At 42.8% G+C, this 18814-nt stretch overlaps 1 long non-coding RNA gene across 1 annotated transcript; it reads right to left on the bottom strand.

The window, feature by feature from the left end:
- Positions 1-1198: 1198 nt before the first annotated feature.
- Positions 1199-11642, bottom strand: LOC104672827. The gene is made up of 2 exons (XR_749449.2): positions 11572-11642; positions 1199-1447 (listed from the first exon to the last, which is right to left on the bottom strand). It is a non-coding gene; the product is annotated as an uncharacterized LOC104672827 (long non-coding RNA).
- Positions 11643-18814: the final 7172 nt, after the last annotated feature.

Genomic DNA, 18814 nt, shown 5'->3' with positions numbered 1-18814 from the left:
TCTTTCTATCTATATTTTGAGATTCTGTTTTATAACTGAAGTTTGGACTCTGTGACCCTCCCCTAAAACTCTGTTCATTTCTTTTTTAGTCAAGACTGTTGACCACTTTTTCACAACAGCCAGTAGACATCAGTGACCATTAACCACTTTTCTCATGCATTCTATTTTCCGTATTTCCAAAATACTTTCCCTTAAGCTGAATACAACTTCTCCCTCTGCATCTGTTTTCCATGAGCACATCTGGATTTACTGGTATATCTATGACTTCCATGTCCTTTTCGGGATTGGTGAACCAGGTCATCATTTCCTGCTCCTTGCAGAAGCTTGTTCTCAGTCCCTGGTTTTGAGCCTGTGTATCTGTCTCTCTCTTCTGTTTTTATTTTAGGTTCAGGGGCACAAGTGTATGTTTGTTAGACAGGTAAACTCATGTCACAGGGGTTTCTTGTACCTATTTTGTCTTCCAGGCTCTAAACCTACTACCCAATAGTTATCTTTTCTGGTCTCCTCTATCCTTCGACCTTCTACTCTCAAGTGGGCCTCAGTGTCTGTCGTTCCCTTTATTGTCTCCGTGTGTTCTCATCATTTAGCTCCCACTGATAAATTAGAACATTTGGTATTTGGTTTCCTGTTCCTTTGTAAGTTTGCTAAGAATAATGGCTTCCAGCTCCATCCATGTCCCTGCAAAAGACATGATCTAGTTCTTTTTTGTGACTGCAGAGTAGTCCATGGTGCATAGGTACCACATTTTTTTTTAAAATCTGGTCTGCCATGGATAAACATTTAGGTTGATTCCATGTCTTTGCTGTTGTGAATGGTGCTGCAGTGAACATGTGTGTATGTATGTCTTTATGGTAGAACAATAAATCACAATGTTAATGGCAGTTGGTAGAATTAATTTTAGGTAATTTCTTATGCTTTTCTTTATATTTTTCAAATATTCTACAATGACAATACATTGCTTCTCTAGTAATATGAATGTAAGCATATAAACAATTAAAGTTACCTGGTTAATCTCACTTGTTGTCTCTGAACTTTGTGTCTCCCTGCAAAGGCAAATCTCCCAAATAAATGCTTACTTAGCACGTGCATCCACTTGGAATCAAACATCTGAAATAGTTACTGTTTGTGGTGCACTGACCGTAACTTCAAACTTGGGCAGCACTGGAAACAAAGAGAAATATACTTCAGTCCCCATAAACACTGGTGAGCAAAACTTATTGCAATTATACAGCTTAAGGTGCTTCCCTGCACCAGCTTTCACTGTATGACCATCTGGACAGATCATGTTCTGTTGCCCCAGATTCCGTGTGGCACCAGTCTACATGATGGTGTCTCACTAGTCATTAACTCTTCCTCTTTCTTTTCTCTGTCCTCAGAATTTTAAGTTTTTCCATTGTAATCTCTTAGATCTCTCCTGGCAGATTGGGCTCTAGAAAATGTATATTTTCTAGGGAAAAAAAAGGCAGAAATCAGAATAAGAATACTGGGGGAGGAGTGAGGAGCAGGAAAATGCTGATGATGAAGCCAATCAGGCCAAGGAAGGGAGAAGAGAAAAACCAGATCAATCGCCATACTGTTTTCCATAATGGTTGAACTAGTTTACAATCCCACCAACAGTGTAAAAGTGTTCCTATTTCTCCACATCCTCTCCAGCACCTGTTGTTTCCTGATTTTTTAATGATTGCCATTCTAACTGGTGTGAGATGGTATCTCATTGTGGTTTTGATTTGCATTTCTCTGATGGCCATGGCGATTCCTCAAGGATCTAGAACTAGATGTACCATATGACCCAGCCATCCCACTACTGGGTATATACCCAAAGGATTATAAATCATGCTGCTATAAAGACACATGCACACGTATGTTTATTGCGGCACTATTCACAATAGCAAAGACTTGGAATCAACCCAAAGGTCCATCTGTGACAGACTGGATTAAGAAAATGTGGCACATATACACCATGGAATACTATGCAGCCATAAAAAAGGATGAGTTTGCGTCCTTTGTAGGGACATGGATGCAGCTAGAAACCATCATTCTTAGCAAACTATCACAAGAACAGAAAACCAAACACCGCATGTTCTCACTCATAGGTGGGAACTGAACAATGAGATCACTTGGACTCGGGAAGGGGAACATCACACATCGGGGCCTATCATGGGGGGGGAGGGGGGAGGGATTGCATTGGGAGTTATACCTGATATAAATGACGAATTGATGGGTGCTGACGAGTTGATGGGTGCAGCACACCAACATGGCACAAGAATACATATGTAACAAACCTGCACGTTATGCACATGTACCCTAGAACTTAAAGTATAATAAAAAATAAATAAATAAAAAATAAAATTAAAAAAATTAAAAAAAATTTTAAAAAAAGAGAAAAGTATAATGATTTATAGACTGTCAGGTTCTATTTTAAGATGAAACATGCACCAGAGCAGATTTGAAGCAGGACGTGAATTTACTGGCAGTAACCCTCATTATAAGCACATGGATGTGCTAAAGTGAGAAATTAAAACATCAGGTGATGTTTTGTTTCCTTCAAAGGCAAGGATGTGCTAAGTTTTTCCAAACAGCTCATTGTCTCATAAGTATCTAAATTATCATTCAATTTCCATGAGAGTTTAACAAAATTGTTATTACAGAAATGAATTTGTTATTTGCAATAAAGTCTATTTGCTTGACCAAAAAAAAAAAAAAGAAAAGAAAAACCAGATCAAGCTTCACATACTTCTGCCTATGTCTAACATCCAAGGTGTTTTGTTCCATCCTTTGAATCCTTTATCTACATAGGAAAACTACAAATAGCAATTGGTTACCCTACCCCCGACAGTAAATTGGTGTGTCAGTGTCTTTCCTGATTTTCTTTTCACAACAATTGAGTAACCTCCAAACACTGTTTCTGAAATCAACGGGAATGAGAGGAATCGTACAGTATGGACTGTTTTGTGACTGGCTTCCTTCTGTCCACATTATGTCTGTGAAATTCATTCATCTTGTGGCAGACAGGAGGAGCTCGCTGCCTTTCACTGTCTTGCAATCTTCCATGGTCTGAGCACCCCACACTGTATCCATTCTATTCCTTCCACTTTTTGGTGATGATGAATGAAGCTTCTCTGAATATTTTTGTGTATGACTTTTGGTGAACATAAATGCTCATTTCAGTTTGGTAGATACCTAAGAAATTGAATTGCTAGGTCATAGTTTTTTCTTACATGTAGCTTTAGTAGATACTGAAAATTTCTTGTAGTTGTGGTTCAAGTTACACGCCCACCAAGTGCAGACAAAAGCACTAGTAGCTCCACACTCTTGCCAACACGTGGTACTGTCAGTCCTTCTCATTCTAGTGCATCTGGGGAATGCAGTGCTATATAACCTGCATTTTCTTTTCTTTCTTCTTCTTCTTTGTCTTTTTTTTTGTTGTTGTTGAGACATGGTCTTACTCTGTTGCTAAGGCTGGAGAACAATGGTGTGATCATAGCTCACTACAGCCTCCACCTCTTGGGCTCAAGGAATTGTCCCTCCTTAGCCTCTGGAGTAGCTGGGACCACAGGCATGCACAGAATGCTCAGCTTAATTTGTATTTTCTTGATGGTTAATGAAGTTGAACAGTTTTTCCATACACTTAATGGCTGTGTGAATGGCCTCTTTTGTGAAATACTTGTTTAAACATTTGGCCCTTTTAAAAAGATTTTTATTGTCTGTCATTTGTTATTCATCGGTGGGATTTCTTGATATATTCTGGATAAGATTTGCTTTGAAAGACATATATTATGATAATCTTCTGCTCTGTGGCATGTCTTTTCACTCACATAATGATATTTTTTGATGAACCATATGTTTTTTATTTTAATGAAGTTCAATTTATTAATCTGTTTTTACTATATTTTATTTTTAACAACCTTGTCAATATATTATTATTTTTGTTTATTTACTTATTTTTGTAGTTAGTGATTTTTTGTATAAAAAATATTTGCCAATCCCTTTGTTATAAAGATAATCTTATTTTTTAAAAAAAAATTCTAGACCCTTTTTTTCTTCAATATACCATGCTTAACACAGATTGACTTTTTTTACCCTTCATGGTTTGGTCTAGGATCCATCTCAGATTTGTTTACATCAAGACTGAGGTGGAGAGTCATGGTTTCTATTTTTCTATATGGATGTGTAGTTAGCCCAAGGTCATTTATTGAAAGACCACCCTCTCCCCACTTAACTGTGCTGTCTCTCCTGTGTCATCTATCAGGTGTTACTGCATTTTCACCTCTGCGCACTCTTGTTTGCGCCATTGGTCTTAGAAATATATCCTTGTGCCAGCACTTCAGCATCTTAGCTACTGCAGCTTTAAAAGAAGTGTTGTTGTCTAGCAGTTAAATCCTCCCGCTTTGTTGTTCTTTTTCAGGGCTGCCTTGGCTGTTCTGGATTCTTTGATTTTCCAAGTATACTGCAGAATCGTCTTCAATGTATACCAAAAAAAATGCTGAGATTAATTGGCATTCCACTGAATCCGTACATCAAATTAGAAAGATTTGGCATCTGAAAATATTGAGTCTTCCAATCCATGAACATGATATAATCCTCCATTAATTAGGTATTTCTTTAATTTTTTTTCTCAGCAATGTTTTGTGTTTCATAGTTTCCAGTGTAAAGGTCTTGCCTGCCTTAGTTTGATTCCTAGGAAATTTTTGGTTTTGGTGCTATTGTAAATGCTCCTTTCAAAAGCGTATTTTCCAATTGTTTATTGCCAGTATATGGAATGCAATTGATTTAGGGGGGTTATTTATTTTAATTGTGATATGATATATGTAACATAAAATTTACCATTTTAACCATTTTTAATTGTACAGTACAGTGGCATTAAGAATACTCACATTGTTGTGCAACAGTTCAATTGATTTTTAATATCAGCTTTGTTGAGGTGTGGTTGACATATGTTAAAATTTGCCAGCTTTAGGTGTGCAGCTCAATGAGTTCTGATAAATGCATGCAGCCACATGGTCGTCACAATGAAGACACAGACCATTTCCAGCATCCTTCAGGGTTCCCATGTGCCTGTTAGGGCTCCTCCCCAGCAGCCTCTCTCCTCGCCCTCATATCCACAGATCTGCTTTCTCACACTGTCATTTTGCCTTTTCTAGAATTTCAGGTAAAAGAATCCTACAGCAGGTATCTTTTGTGTCTGGCTCTTTTCACTTCATGTAAAACTCTTGAGAGGTATCCATGTTAGATGTGTATGAGTAAGTTGCCCTGCTTTATTACTGAATATATTCCACTGTATGGGCATACCACAGTTATTTTTATCCATTTATCAGCTGAAAGCCACTTGAGCTGCTCTCAGTTTCTGGGGAGCAGGAGGAAGCTGCTGGAACATTCTTGTGCAGATTGTTGTGTGGAAATCTGCATTCATTTGTCTTGGATAAACACTTAGAGGAAGGATCGCTGGGTCCTATGTTTGACTTTATAAGGAACCGCTAAACTGTTTTCCAGAGCAGCTGTGCCGTCTTGCATGTCCATCAGCACCGTGTGAGTTCCCCTGCGCTGCAGCCTTGCCAACATGGATGTGTCTTTCGATTTCACCTATTCTAGTGCGGATGCCATTGTGGTTTCAGGATGCATTTCCCTAATGAATGATGACGTTCTGAATCTTTTCAGGCATTTTTTTTTTTTTTTTTTTTTTTTTTTTGGCCATTTTGTATACTTCTCTGGTGAAGTGCCTGGTCAAGACTTTTACCCATTAAAAAAAATCAAACTGTTTTCTTATTGATTTATAAGATATAAGCCAGGCATAGTTGCATTTGCCTGTAGTCTTAACTACTTGGAAGCCCAAAGCAGGATGATCACTTGAACCCAGGTGTCTGAAGTCAGCCTGGGCAACATGGTGAGACCCTGTCACTAAAAAATAAACAAAAATTAAAGATATATGTATATCTCACCATGCTAGGCTGAATGATGGCCTCCCAAAGATGTTCACAACCTAATCTGTAAAAACTGTGAGTTTCTTACCTTACCTGGCGAAAGGGACTTTGCAGATATGATTCAACTAAGGACGCTGAGATGGGGAGATCCTCCTGGATTACCTGGCAGTGTCTGATGTAATCACAGGAGTCCTCATGAGAAGGAAGCAGAAAGGCCAAAGTCAGAGATGGAGAAGTGGCCATAGAAGCCGAGGTCCATGTGCTGTGGGACCATGAGCCAAGAAACCCATGCCGCCTCTGGGAGCTGGGAAAGGCAAGGGAGCAACATCTCCCTGGAGCTCCAGAGTGAGCCAGCCCTGATGACACCGTGACTTCAGCCCTCAGAGACTGACTGTGGACATCGGATCTCTGGGACTGTAAGATCCTAAGTTGATGTTTATTTGTGGGATTATGAACTCTCTCTTCAGTGGAGGACTTGAAGCTGGCTCTTCTGACTTTAAGGCCATGTTGATTTGTTCCTACCATTGTTTGGGGTGGAAGGGAGCAGGCTCTCTCAGGTGGTGGGAACAGTGCGAGGAAGCCCCCAGGCAACCATAAGCGCTGCCGCCTGGGGAGCAGGCACCTCTCAGATAAAGCAGCGTGTGCTGGGACAGTGGGAGGTGAGGTCCATCCGGTGGATCCACTAGGCTTTGGAAGCAGAGAGTCTGGGCTGGAGATGGTGAGAAGCCATATAGTGGTTGAAGTGCTTGGGGGTTTGTCAGAAGGGTCAGGGCTGCTGGCCCAGGCAGGAGCAGGTGCTGGGGAGACAGCACTTGCCTGCCTCCCTCCCTGGGCTCTGAGGAGGCATTCCGTGTGTGCTGTTCATTATTATTCCAGAACAGCACTGCCCAGTTCCGTGCACCAAGCTGCTTCTGTGAGTGAATGGTAGGGAATCCAGGAGAGTAAGGCCATCTCATTTCTCAGAGACCCTCTGGCTCACTGGATGGCCTCATCAATCTTCTTCAAACGGGTGCTGGCCTCGCTGAAGACATTCTGAGCTGGCACCGTCAGCCTGAGCAGCACTTCACTTCAGTCCACCCGCACTTCACTCGAGTGCACCCTGAAAAGACATGGATTTTGTCTGAGGGTGAAGCCATGTATGCCTCTGGCTGGGAGCTGGAATGTATGCAGTGGTCATCTTTGCTGCTTCTGCCCTGGTGCCACACTCTGAAGAGTGAGAACATAGAGTGGTCGATGGCTTCACACTCCTGTCTCCCCACCAGGATCTCTGGCTGAGACTCAGGGTCGGAGAACCCAGGGTGCCTCCAGACCACAGAACAATGAATTTTCTGTTCTCTTTTAAACTTCTTCCCAGCCTAGGGCAGTTCCAAGTCAGCTTCTTTTAGGAAGCCTGCCCTGAGAGTGCCACCTAACTACAAACACTTATTTTCTGTGCTGCGTATTTTCAGTGCTAAGTGATCGTGCTTTCAACCTTTCATGACACGTGGTCTCCTGTGGTTCTCTAGTCCTTCTGGAGAAGCAAGTGCAAGATGGATGCCTCATCCGGTGAGGTTACAGACCTTCTGAGGACGGGGAGCAATCTTTCTTCATTTGTACCGTGTCTCACCAAATAGATGATAAACCACTGGAGGACAGGTACTGTTTGACATGGAAATAAAGTTTATGGTGCCCTCCTGATCATTGTTCAGTAAACTCTTCAGGGAAAGAAGTGGAGAGATCATTAGTTAATTCGAAAAGATATTTCTTGTCTAGTGGGGTGGATTCCTAAATTTAGGGCAAAATGTGTCATGCAGCTCTTAATTTTCTACACCATGAGAAGGTAGTCCCTTTTACTTCTTTCATGTACAGTCCATGCATTTGTTCCACAGACATCTGATGTTTACTGAATGCCCTGTGCAATAGAGATTGAGGATTCAAAGGTGAACAACAGGTGATCTTTCTCTGCAGGTGGTTGTCTCTATGCACATCACTCACAAATGCCCATCTACGGTCCCAAGCTCCTTCCCCTAATCCACGTCTTCTGTTAGGTGTTGGGCAAACTTTCCAGATGTCAAGATGCAGACAATTAGACCTGCAGCCCCGAGAGGAGCTGAGATAATGCTACTCCTTTCGAGGAGGGGCACATTATATCTCCTGACCTGCTGAAGCAGTGGACAGAGCGGGGTTTGGGGGACACTAACTGGAAAAGCTAGCCCTCCCCACCTGTGTGTCTTATAGCTGTAGGCTCTGCATCCATGGATTCAACCATGTGGGGTAAAACTTCTCAAACAACATTGCACATGTGCTGAACATGTACAAGCTTTTCTTTTTATCATAATTCCCTAAACAACTATTGACATAGTATTTACATTGAATTAGGTATCACAAGTCATCCAGAGCTTATTGAAAGTGCATGCAGGGTGTGCATAGGTTGTCTGCAAATGCCGCACCATTTTATATCAGGGGCTTGAGCACCTGCGCTGTTGGTATCTTCAAGGGAGGACCCTGAAACCAGTCTCCAACAGATACTGAAGAACGACAGTATGTGGGTTCTGACAGAAAGCTGAGAAACCCAGAATGTCAGAAATAACCTCCTAACAGTAGGAAGCTGAGTTAAAATCAGGAAAAGCCAGTGGTTAAATTAAGCCTTTCTATACGTAAGAGCAAACCACATGTTCTACAGCAACGGAGGGAAAACTCAGTGATTACCCAATGAAGTGAATAAAAGCTGCAGTGATAGTGACAACAACACGACAACAGGTTGTCTTGAGAAGCAAGATCGCATTTAGGGTTTGTTAGAGGAAGCCAGAGCCAGTAAGGATGCAGCCTTCTTTGGAAGCACTGACCTAGTCCCTGCACCCATGGACATGGGAATAGTGTGGGAGCTGGCAGGGTCTCAGCAACCTCTCAATCCAGTGTGTCTCCTTAGACAGCAACCATCTCCCCCATTCTCCATCAGCTCCTTTTCCAGCTTCCCCTTCCTGCACTTGTTTTTGCAAGGCTGGCAGGGAGGTGTCTGGGCTTATGACAATGCCTCACATTGCCAGGAGACGGCAGCAGATCATTCTCCCATCCTAGGTGCCTCTTCGGCACTGTCCAGGATTCCAGTGAATTTTCAAGGGTTATTGAGTGTTCATGGGAGCCAGGCTCTGTGCCAGGCTCTGGGAATGCAAAGCCGACTGAGATATGGGGCTCTGCTCTGTAGGAGCTGGTGGTCTAAAAGGGTGAGGCAGCCATGGAAACAGATACAGGGCCAAACAGTGGGGTCAAACGCTGGGGCAGAAGGCCCTTCAGGGGACTGTGGGATCCCCAGGAAGTAGGGAGAGGAGGGGGTCTCAGAAAACACCCAGAAGGAAGAGGTGCTTGAGCTGAGTCTTGGAAGCTGGCAAGCTTTCCTGGTTCCTAGGCCAGGCAGGGTACCCCAGGCAGGGGAACTGGGCTGAGCGTGACACCACAGGGCAAGCTGGGGCTTGAACACAGGGTGCTGAGGGCAGGAGGGGTCTCAGGGAGGGGAGGATCATGCATGGCCGTGCTAAGGAGTCTGGACCAGGACCTGGAAGGAACCGATAATGAACCCCAAAGGGTTTCATTAGGAGAACAACCAGAGCAGACCTGCACTTTAAAATGACAGCTCCCTGTTCGTCCCGTGGAGGACAGACATGGCGGGATGGAGAAGGGCAGGCCTGAAGGCCGCTGGCCCAGTCAGCTTGGCTTGAGCTAGGCAGAGGGAGCGAGGGCGGTGGTCTGAACTAAGGCAGGAGCAGTGGGAAGGGAAGTGGGGTGAGCGAGGTGGAAATGACAGGTTCTGGTCTTTGGGGCCGGATGAGGGCAGAGGTCTCCCAGGTTTCTGGCTTCGGTGGCTGGTGTAAGTGTTGGTGGCAGCTGAACACAAGGCTGTAGGAGTGATCTCGGGAGAAAGATTAGGAGTCATTGACAAATGTGGGGCATCTCCCCAGCCCCCACTATTTCATTTCCCACTGCACGCTCTAATCTAGATCCCTGCTGTTTTTCACTGGTTTTGAGACAGTGCCTTCCCTTTGGGTCTTATAAGGTCCAGTCTCTCTTCCTGTTGGAAGAGCCTGTGAATTCTTTCTTTCACTGCATGTTGATGAACAGCCTTCCAGGGGCAGGCACTGTGATGAGTTCCTTCTCCCATCGAGCTCCTGGCCTGACACAGAGGAGATAGATGGTGAAGCTGATGGTTGCAGTTCAATATGCATTGTGGTCTCATAAGTGAAGAACAGGCTACAAGGAGAACATTCCAGGAGGGGCCTGCGATCTGGACTTCAGAGTGCTGAGAAGGTTTCCTAAAGAAATTGTCTGGGCTCAACTGGATGTACAGGAGCTCCTAAGTGACAGGCTGTGGAGAGGGGCTCCTGTGGGGCTGGAAGGAGCCAGTGCAGTGCCCGACCCTGTGGCATAGAACGTGAGAGGTGGGCAGCCTCCGCTTGAGAGGATGCCGGGAGTGGTCAGCAACGATAATGGTGGCGGGGCCTGACGGGGCCAGCTTGCATCAAGCTGGGTGGATCACGAGTAGCTCCAGGCCTCCCATAGTGCACTGATCCTCAGGCCTGGAGGAGTGTCCTTCTAAAGGAGCATTCTCAGTTTCTGACAAATGAGGCCTGCGTCTCTGGCTGGAGTTGGAGTGGGTCTGTGTCTGAAGCAGGCACTTGGGCTCTGGGAAGAGGCTACAAACTCTAGACTAGGCTGGGCAAACTATGGCCAGGTCCTGTTTTATCAGAACACACCTTCATACCCTCCTTCATGTTTAAATTGTTCATGGTTGCTTTAGTGAGTTGAGTAGTTGCAACAGAGATTACATGGCCTGCAAAGCCTGCAGACGTTTCCTAACTGCCTAACTGGCTTTTTATGGAAAAGGTTTCTGAAGCCCTGCTCTAAACTGGCAGGCAACTTTCTCAGAGATAGTTCAGGTCTAGTCTCCATGTGTGGACAAGATGAGCCCATACCCTGAAGCTGGATCTCCCAAAACGCATGTCTGTCTCAGGTCTTATAAAACTGTGATTCATTGAGCGTGTGACCATACATATGGTCATGTGTGAATACACGTGTGGTCACATAAGCATACATACGGTCATGTATTAACATGCATGTGGCCACATGTGAACATGCACATGGTCATGTGAGGTTCCATGTGGTAATGTGTGAATATCCATATGACCACATGTGCATATGGTTGCATATGACATGCACATGGTCGTGTGAACATGCATATGGTTGTGTGAATATACATATGGTCCTGTGAACATATATATGGTTGTGTGTGAACATGTATGTGGTCATGTGTGAACATGCATATGGTCGTGTGAACATACATATGGTCGTGTCTGAACATGCATGTGGTTTGATGCATGTGGTTGTGTAATGTGAGCTTGAGGTGCAGCGCCAGGCTGGGATGGGCCTTCCCTGGGTGGTTCATGGGCTCAGTCATTTGCTTCAAGAGACCACTTCCTGAATCCTGGTCCTAAGCCTGCTAGCCTTTGCTTGGCACCAAAAGCGACTCTGTTGATACCGAATGAGATTCAGATGCCTGAACCTGACCTTCTACACACGTGGCCCTGCCACGTGGATCATTCCAGCCTCAGTTTCCACCTCTCCCTACATGCCTACTAAATGTGTCAGCCAAACCAGACTCCTTCCCATTCTGCACACATACTTTCTCCACCTTGGTGGCTGAATCCTTTGGAGCCTGCCTCTCACATTCAGCTCCCTGTTCTTGGTTATTTGGGCTCCTGTCTCATGTGTCTATCAGGTTCTAGGCTTTGTAGGAGTGAGTTCTATGTCTCCACTCATTTCTATGTGCCTCGTAGGGCTGACTCTTGGGAAGGTCTTCATGGTGACTGAGGCATGGATCCTTAGCCCTGTAGCTTGAATTCACTTGGCACTCAAATATTCATCCTGAAATGGTGCTTTGAAAGTGAGGCTTCCAGTCAATGAAGGGTCCACTGTATTATGGATTCCCAGCACCCAATACCTGGCACATAAGAAATGAATGAAACATAGTGAATGAATGAGTCAATGATCTCCAGTATGCCTACAAGGCGAGAGGAAAGTGATCCTACTTACTAGGCGTGCTAGGGAGGCATTTGGGACTGCTGGCTCTGCTGTTGCACAATAGGCCTGGGACTCTGAAGGCTGGCATTTCCTCTTCCTAAACCTCAAATTTCAATAAATTACCTCCAAGTGGACAAACGTCCATGGGCCAGGGTTCTTGGTATAAATAAGCCACCTCTTTTGGGTGTGGTTAATGGACAGGGACTAAACGAAATTAAAAACAATGTTTGAGTGCTGACTACCTGTCAGCCATGGTGATGAAGCACTCTGTATACATGCCCTTATTCAATGCTCACTACAAACCCATGAAGCAGATTTTTAGAAAAACTTCGTATCTGGAGTATTTTGTACAAGAGGATAGTGTAATGAGCTTTCACCTCCTCATCAGCAGATTTAAATATTTGTTAACTCATGGCCAATCTTGTTTCCTGTATACTCCCACCCACTTCTCCTCCTCTTTTGTTATTTTAAAGCAAATCCCGGACATCATATAATTTCATCCATGGATATCTTAGTATGTATCTGTAAAAGAAAAGGACTAAATTTGTTGTTGTTTTTGTTTTTGAAACAGGGTCTCTGTTGTCCAGGTTGGAGTGCTATGGCACTCCAACATTCATCACGTTGATGAATTCCTGTTTCTAGTTTGTTGAGAATTTTTTTTTCCATGCATGGGTAGATAATTTTACTCTCATTTACAGAAAAGGAAATGGGTATTTAAGCAGCCTGCTTCCAGACAAAGCCCTGGATTATGGTGCTCTCTACAGCACTCTTCTTCCATTTAATTTTTCCTCTGTGCCTCCTCTAAAATTGTCTTTCAGCTCACTGGGGAATGTTGGTGTTCTCTAGGATTCTCAGCACTTTGCTTGGGTGCTTCTCTGCTGAAGTGGGAGAATGGATTCAGCCATCCCCTGCAAGCTGATGACTGCACATTCCCTATCTTCTGTCCTGAGCTCGGTGAATCCTCATGCTCCCAAGCCTTTTCCACTTGGATACATCAGGAAATCTCAAACCCATCCTGTCTTAGAATGCCCTGTTATCCCTCTCCACTCAAGTGGGCTTCTCTGCCTCTATGTTCAACATTGTATGCTGCTGCCATTTGCCCTGTTCGAGCCTGAAACCTGGGTGTGATCCAGCACTTTTTCCTCTCCTTGACCCCTCCTCTCACCTTTTCTAATCAGTGGCCAAGTTTGACGTATTTTTACTCCTCACCTCCACTGCTACTGAAACAGGAGGTAGAAAGACATTATTTAGGCAGATAGTGAGGGGAACAGAGTCCTTGGCAGCGCTTCCCTTCCAACAAAAAGCAGCCCAACAAATTATCTTTTTCTAACAAAGAGCAGCCTGAAAAATCAAGCTGCAAATGTAGTTAAGCAAGCTGGAAGCTTGCACGGGGGAATGCTGGCAGCTGTGCCAATAGAAAAGGGCTACCTGGGGGCCGGGCATGTCCAACATGGTGGGTCCATTTTCCCTTTTCTGTCACCACGTGTGGAGTAATAGAGAAATGGGTAACATGGCACAGCTCAGGCAGAGAACCCGCCTGCATAATACAAGATTTGGGAGGGGGCGACCAGGATTTTGCACCCTATGCAAACGGCATACCGGGTCTAAGCAGTTTTTCACGTCCTATGCAAATGGCATGCCTGGTCTGACTAGTCTTTCACGTCCTTTGTAAATCAGACACCACCTCCTCACCAGCTCATCTATAAAACCCTCTGCGTTTTGCCATGGACCGGCGATCCATTTCTCTGTGACCCCTCGCTGCAGCAGAGAACTTTCCTTTTTCTTTTGCCTATTAAACTTCCGCTCTTAACCTCACACTTTGTGAGTCCACATCCTTGTTCTCCATGGCTGTGAGATCACAAACCTCAGGTGATACTCCAGACAATGAGGCCGTTTCATTCCTGCCTTGCTCCTGCCTCCAGTCTCATTCCCCTCAAATTCACCCTCCACGTTACCAACAGAGCAATTTCTCTGAATTACAGGTCCTCTCACACTTAGCCTTTTAATGGTTCCCTGTTCCCACAGCACAGCAATTAAGGCCTGTCCTCATCTGTTCATTTCATGCACTAGGAACTTCCACTAAAGACTGAAGTCACTACATGCACTTTCTGATGTCAATTTTAATAGCCTCCTCCTGCTTTCATCATTTGATGTTAGAAATAACGTTACCCATTTGACTCTGCTTTCTTCTGCATGCTGTGTTTTCTCTGCCTCAATGCTTCTTGTGTACTCTGTTGTCTTTTTAAAATATTGATAGAGACAGGGGTCTCACTATGTTGCCCAGGCTGGTCTCGAACTCCTGGGCTCAAGTGATCCCCTCAGCTCGACCTCCCAAAGTGGTGAGCTTACAGGCACGAGCCACCACTACTGGCCCTACTGTCGTTTTTTGAAAAGTTCTTTCTCCTCCCATGCCATTCCCTCTATTCCTTTATATCCTGAAAAGCCCTCTTCTTTGAACCTTCTCCTAGCTGGTGCATGGTTAATTATGCCCCCCTCTGTATTATTTCAGAACATTGTGAATGTCTATAATATCACATATGTTATCCTGTAAGTACTTGTCATGTTTTCACTCTAGATTTATACTAGATTTATCTTAAATACTCTTATAATTGCCTGCATATTGAAAGTGCTTAAAGAATATTTGTTGAATTCACCTGAATTAGGATTTGCCTATAAGCCTCCTTGCTTTTATTTTTATTTTTTATTTTTTTATTTTTATTTTTATTTTTTTTGAGATGGAGTCTTGCTCTGTCACCCAGGCTGGAGTGCAGTGGCCGGATCTCTGCTCACTGCAAGCTCCGCCTCCCGGGTTTACGCCATTCTCCTGCCTCAGCCTCCCGAGTAGCTGGGACTACAGGCGCCCGCCACCTCGCCTGATTAGTTTTTTGTATTTTTTAGTAGAGACGGGGTTTCACCGTGTTAGCCAGGATGGTCTCGATCTCCTGACCTCGTGATGTGCCCATCTCGGCCTCCCAAAGTGCTGGGATTACAGGCTTGAGCCACCGCGCCCGGCCCCCTCCTTGCTTTTAATAAACAACTTTCTAATTTGTCAAACAGTTTAAATGCGTTTTGAAGAGAACATACTTTAAAAATAACATTTTAAATGTGACAAAGTAACATGTTTATTTTAGACTATACAGAACATATTGAAAAGACCTACCAAGAAAAGAAAAATGATTTTTAAATCTACGATCTGGATACTGTTAGTCCAGACTGCACCGTTTCGTAAGCCCCCTGCCATTTCACAGACCTTGGTCAGAGTAAAACATTCCATGGGGGTTCCACTGTGAGAAACGTCCTGCCCCACCACCTGACCACAAGGCACAGGAACGTCCCTATCATACCCTGCCGGGAGCAGGCCCAATCGAAGGAAAATCTTTGTCAAGCAGCAAGCCATGCCACCCAGACCCTTCCCGCCCATACCTGTAAGTACCCCAGCCTGTTAGCGGTGGTGGGCTCCGGTGTTAAGCTGGTCCCCCACCTCAGCAGGTTGCTCTGGCAATGAACTTGTGTTGCTGTCGAGCTACCAACTCTCCCTCTGTCTTTTTTTAACCCTTGCCTTCCCTTCAAAAACTAACAGATATGTTACCATTTTGATATACGTCCTTTCAGTTTTATCTGTGCACTCATATGTGCATTCATATATGAGGATTAACCTGGCATTTATTATATAAAAATCACTTGGCTGCTTTTCTTTAAAATTCTTATTTTGAAATGACTAGATTCACAGGGAGTCGCAAAAGTAGTAGAGAGTCCCTTGGATGCTTTTCCTGGCTTCTCCTAACAGTGCTATCTTACAGAACAGCAGGACACCGTCAAAACCAGGGCATGGGCATGGGTTGGCTATTGTTAGACTACTGACCTGATGCAGTTTTCGCAGTGTTTGCATGTACTCCTTTGTCTGTGTGTGTTCTATGCAAGATGGTCTCATATGTAGTATCTTGTAAATACTTGCACCAGTGTCCTTGCCAAAGAACTGTTTCATCACTGAGAGGAACTCACTTGTGCTACCTCTTTTTAGTCATATCCTCGTACCTTGTCCCTGTCTCCTGGCAACCACCAATCTGTTCTCCATCTCTATAGTTTTGTTAGTTGGAGTGGAACAGGAATTAAAAGAAATTAAAGAATGTGTAAGCAAAAACTCATCTGTATGTAAGAAAACCCAGTTCCCCCTGAGGAAGAGAAACAGCTGGAGTCTTTAACAATTAACTGCCTGTTTTTCTGTGACTAGTGAGCCTTATCTCTCCCTTTCCCAGGCATTACGAAGACCCGTTTCTCTAGCTGTGCAGCTGCAAGGTCACTAGACAGATAAACTCAAGTCGCAAAACATGTTTTTCCTTGAAAAGTAAGAAATAATGTAATGCGAGTCTCAATTGAATAACTGTCTTTGTTTCTTGATTCTGTAATATGCTTCCCCCTGCACAGAACTCCCCCCGTCCCACAAAATGCTTAAAAGGTAACTTGACTCTTCGTTCGGGGCTCAGTCCTTTGGATGTTAATCCAACTGGACTGGTGCACCTAAATAATAAATGTCCTCCTCAACCCCTCAGTCTCTCTGATTCCTAAATTATCCTGCAATAGGAGAATGTTTTATACATGGAATCTTATAAGCATAAAACCTTTTAGAAGATTGGCTTTTTTCACAAGAGAAAGTTTTTTTCTTTCTTCAACAAAAACCAAAACCCAATCTTCAACAAAAGATTGGCTTTTTTCACCAAGTTTCATGCTCTAACAAAACTTCCAAGTTGTTGCCTGTATCAATAATTTCTTGCTTTTTATTCCTGGGTAGTATTCTCTTATATGGATATAATAGAATTTGTTGAGTCTTTCACCATTGAAAGATATTTGGGTGGTTTCCAGTTTGAGGCTATTTTGAATAAAACTTTTAAGAACATTCATGTACAGGTTTTTGTGAACCTGTTTTCATTCTTCTGGTTAAATCCTGAAGAGTGAAATTGCTGAGTCACATAGGACGTGTACCTTTGGTTTTATAAGAAACTGCCAAACTCTTTTCCAGCGTGTCTATATCTTGTTCAAGTGATGCCAGTGATGTGTGGGTTATCTGGTTTCTAAGCAATCTTGCCGGCATTTGGTGTCATCATTGACCTTATCCATTCTAACAGACGTAGTGATACCTCATTGTTTTAATTTGCATTTCTCTAATGGTTACTGATGCTGATCCTATTCACTTGTGCTTCTTTGCTGTTCGTGTTCTTTCTTTGACAAAGTGTCTTTTCATGTCTTTTGCCCACTTTTTCATAGGATTTTTTTTCTTTTAAGTGATGAATTTTGAAGGTTCTTCATAGATTCTACATACAAGTCCTTTGTCCGCTATATGGTTTGTGCTATGTTTTCACTCAGTCTGTAGCATGTCTTTTTATCCTCTTAATAAGATCCTTCACAGAGCAAATGTCCTAAATATTGAGGAAGTTCATTTTATCAGTATTTTCTTCTATGAATTGTTATGTTGGTGTCATGTCTGACAACTTAGTCTTGAATATTTCTCCTACAGTTTCTTCTAAAAGTTTCATAGTGTTAAACATTTTTTATTTAAATCTGCGCTCCATTTGAATTAATGTTTATATAAAGTAGGAGCTTTAGGTTGAGGTTCAATTTTTTGCATATGAAAGTTGAGTTGTTTCAGTAGCATTTGTTGAAAGATTATTCTTTCTCTATTGAGTTGTCTTTGCAGCTTTGTTAGAAATCAATTTTCCATGTCTGTGTAGATCTATTCCTGGACACAGTCTGTCCCATTGATCTCTGTGTCTATCCCTTTGCTGGATTCACACTGTCTTGACTACTTTAGAATTGGAGCAGAACTTTAAAATTGTGTAGCATCACTTTTCCAATGTCATTCTTTTTTCTACCTTTTAATCTTTGCATGTTTTTTTAAATCAGATCACCTGATACGCAACATATCCTTTGGTAGGATTTTGATGGAGCTGTATTAAAAGTATAGATCAATTTGGGAAGAATTGAAATCTTTACTATATTGAGTATTTCAATCCATGAGTCCATATATTTCTTCATTGATTTAGGTCTTCTGTGATTTTGTTTACAGGATTTTGTACATTTTCAGCATACAGATCTTATAGAGACTTAAATCATTTCATTTTTTTCAGAGATAGTACAAATGCAATTATTTTAAAATGTCGATTTTCTGTTAGTTATTGTTAGTATATGCAAATTAAATTGAGTTTTGTATTTTGAACTTGTGTTACTTCTGGAGTGTGTGTATGTGTGTCTGTGTGTTTGTGTGTGTGTTTATGTAGTCCTTGGAATACACCAGAACCAAGTGGGTTTTTCCTGGGAATGCAAGACTGCTTCAATACTTGAAGATCAATCAATGTAATCTGCCATAGTAATAATCTAACAAGAAAATCAACATGATCACACCAAGTGATATAGAAAAATATTTTACAGAATTCAACATATTTTCCTATTATAGATTTTCTGCAAACTAAGAATAGAAGCAAGCTTCTTAACCTGATGTATGGCACCTTCAAAAAGCCTACAGCAAACATCTTACTTAGTGATGAAAAACTTATTGCCTTCTCCATAAGATTGAGAACGAGGCAAGGATGTTTACTCTCATCGCTCCTATTCAACATGGTATTGGAAGTCCTAGCCAATACAATAAGGCATGAAAATAACATAAAATAAAAGTAGTAAGATTAGAAAGAAAGAAATTGTATTCACAAACAAGGTGATTTCTTTTTCTTTTTCTTTTTCTTTTTTTTTTTTTTTTTTTAGACAGGTTCTTTCTCTGTCACCCAGGCTTCAGTGCGATCATGGCTCATTGTATCCTCAAACTCCTGGGCACACACAAACAATCCTCCTGCCTC

The sequence above is a fragment of the Rhinopithecus roxellana genome, chromosome 10, assembly GCF_007565055.1.
Source record: "Rhinopithecus roxellana isolate Shanxi Qingling chromosome 10, ASM756505v1, whole genome shotgun sequence".
Taxonomy (NCBI): domain Eukaryota; kingdom Metazoa; phylum Chordata; class Mammalia; order Primates; family Cercopithecidae; genus Rhinopithecus; species Rhinopithecus roxellana.
Note: the sequence above shows the minus strand (reverse complement) of the source record. Positions and strands in the feature narration are given on the sequence as shown.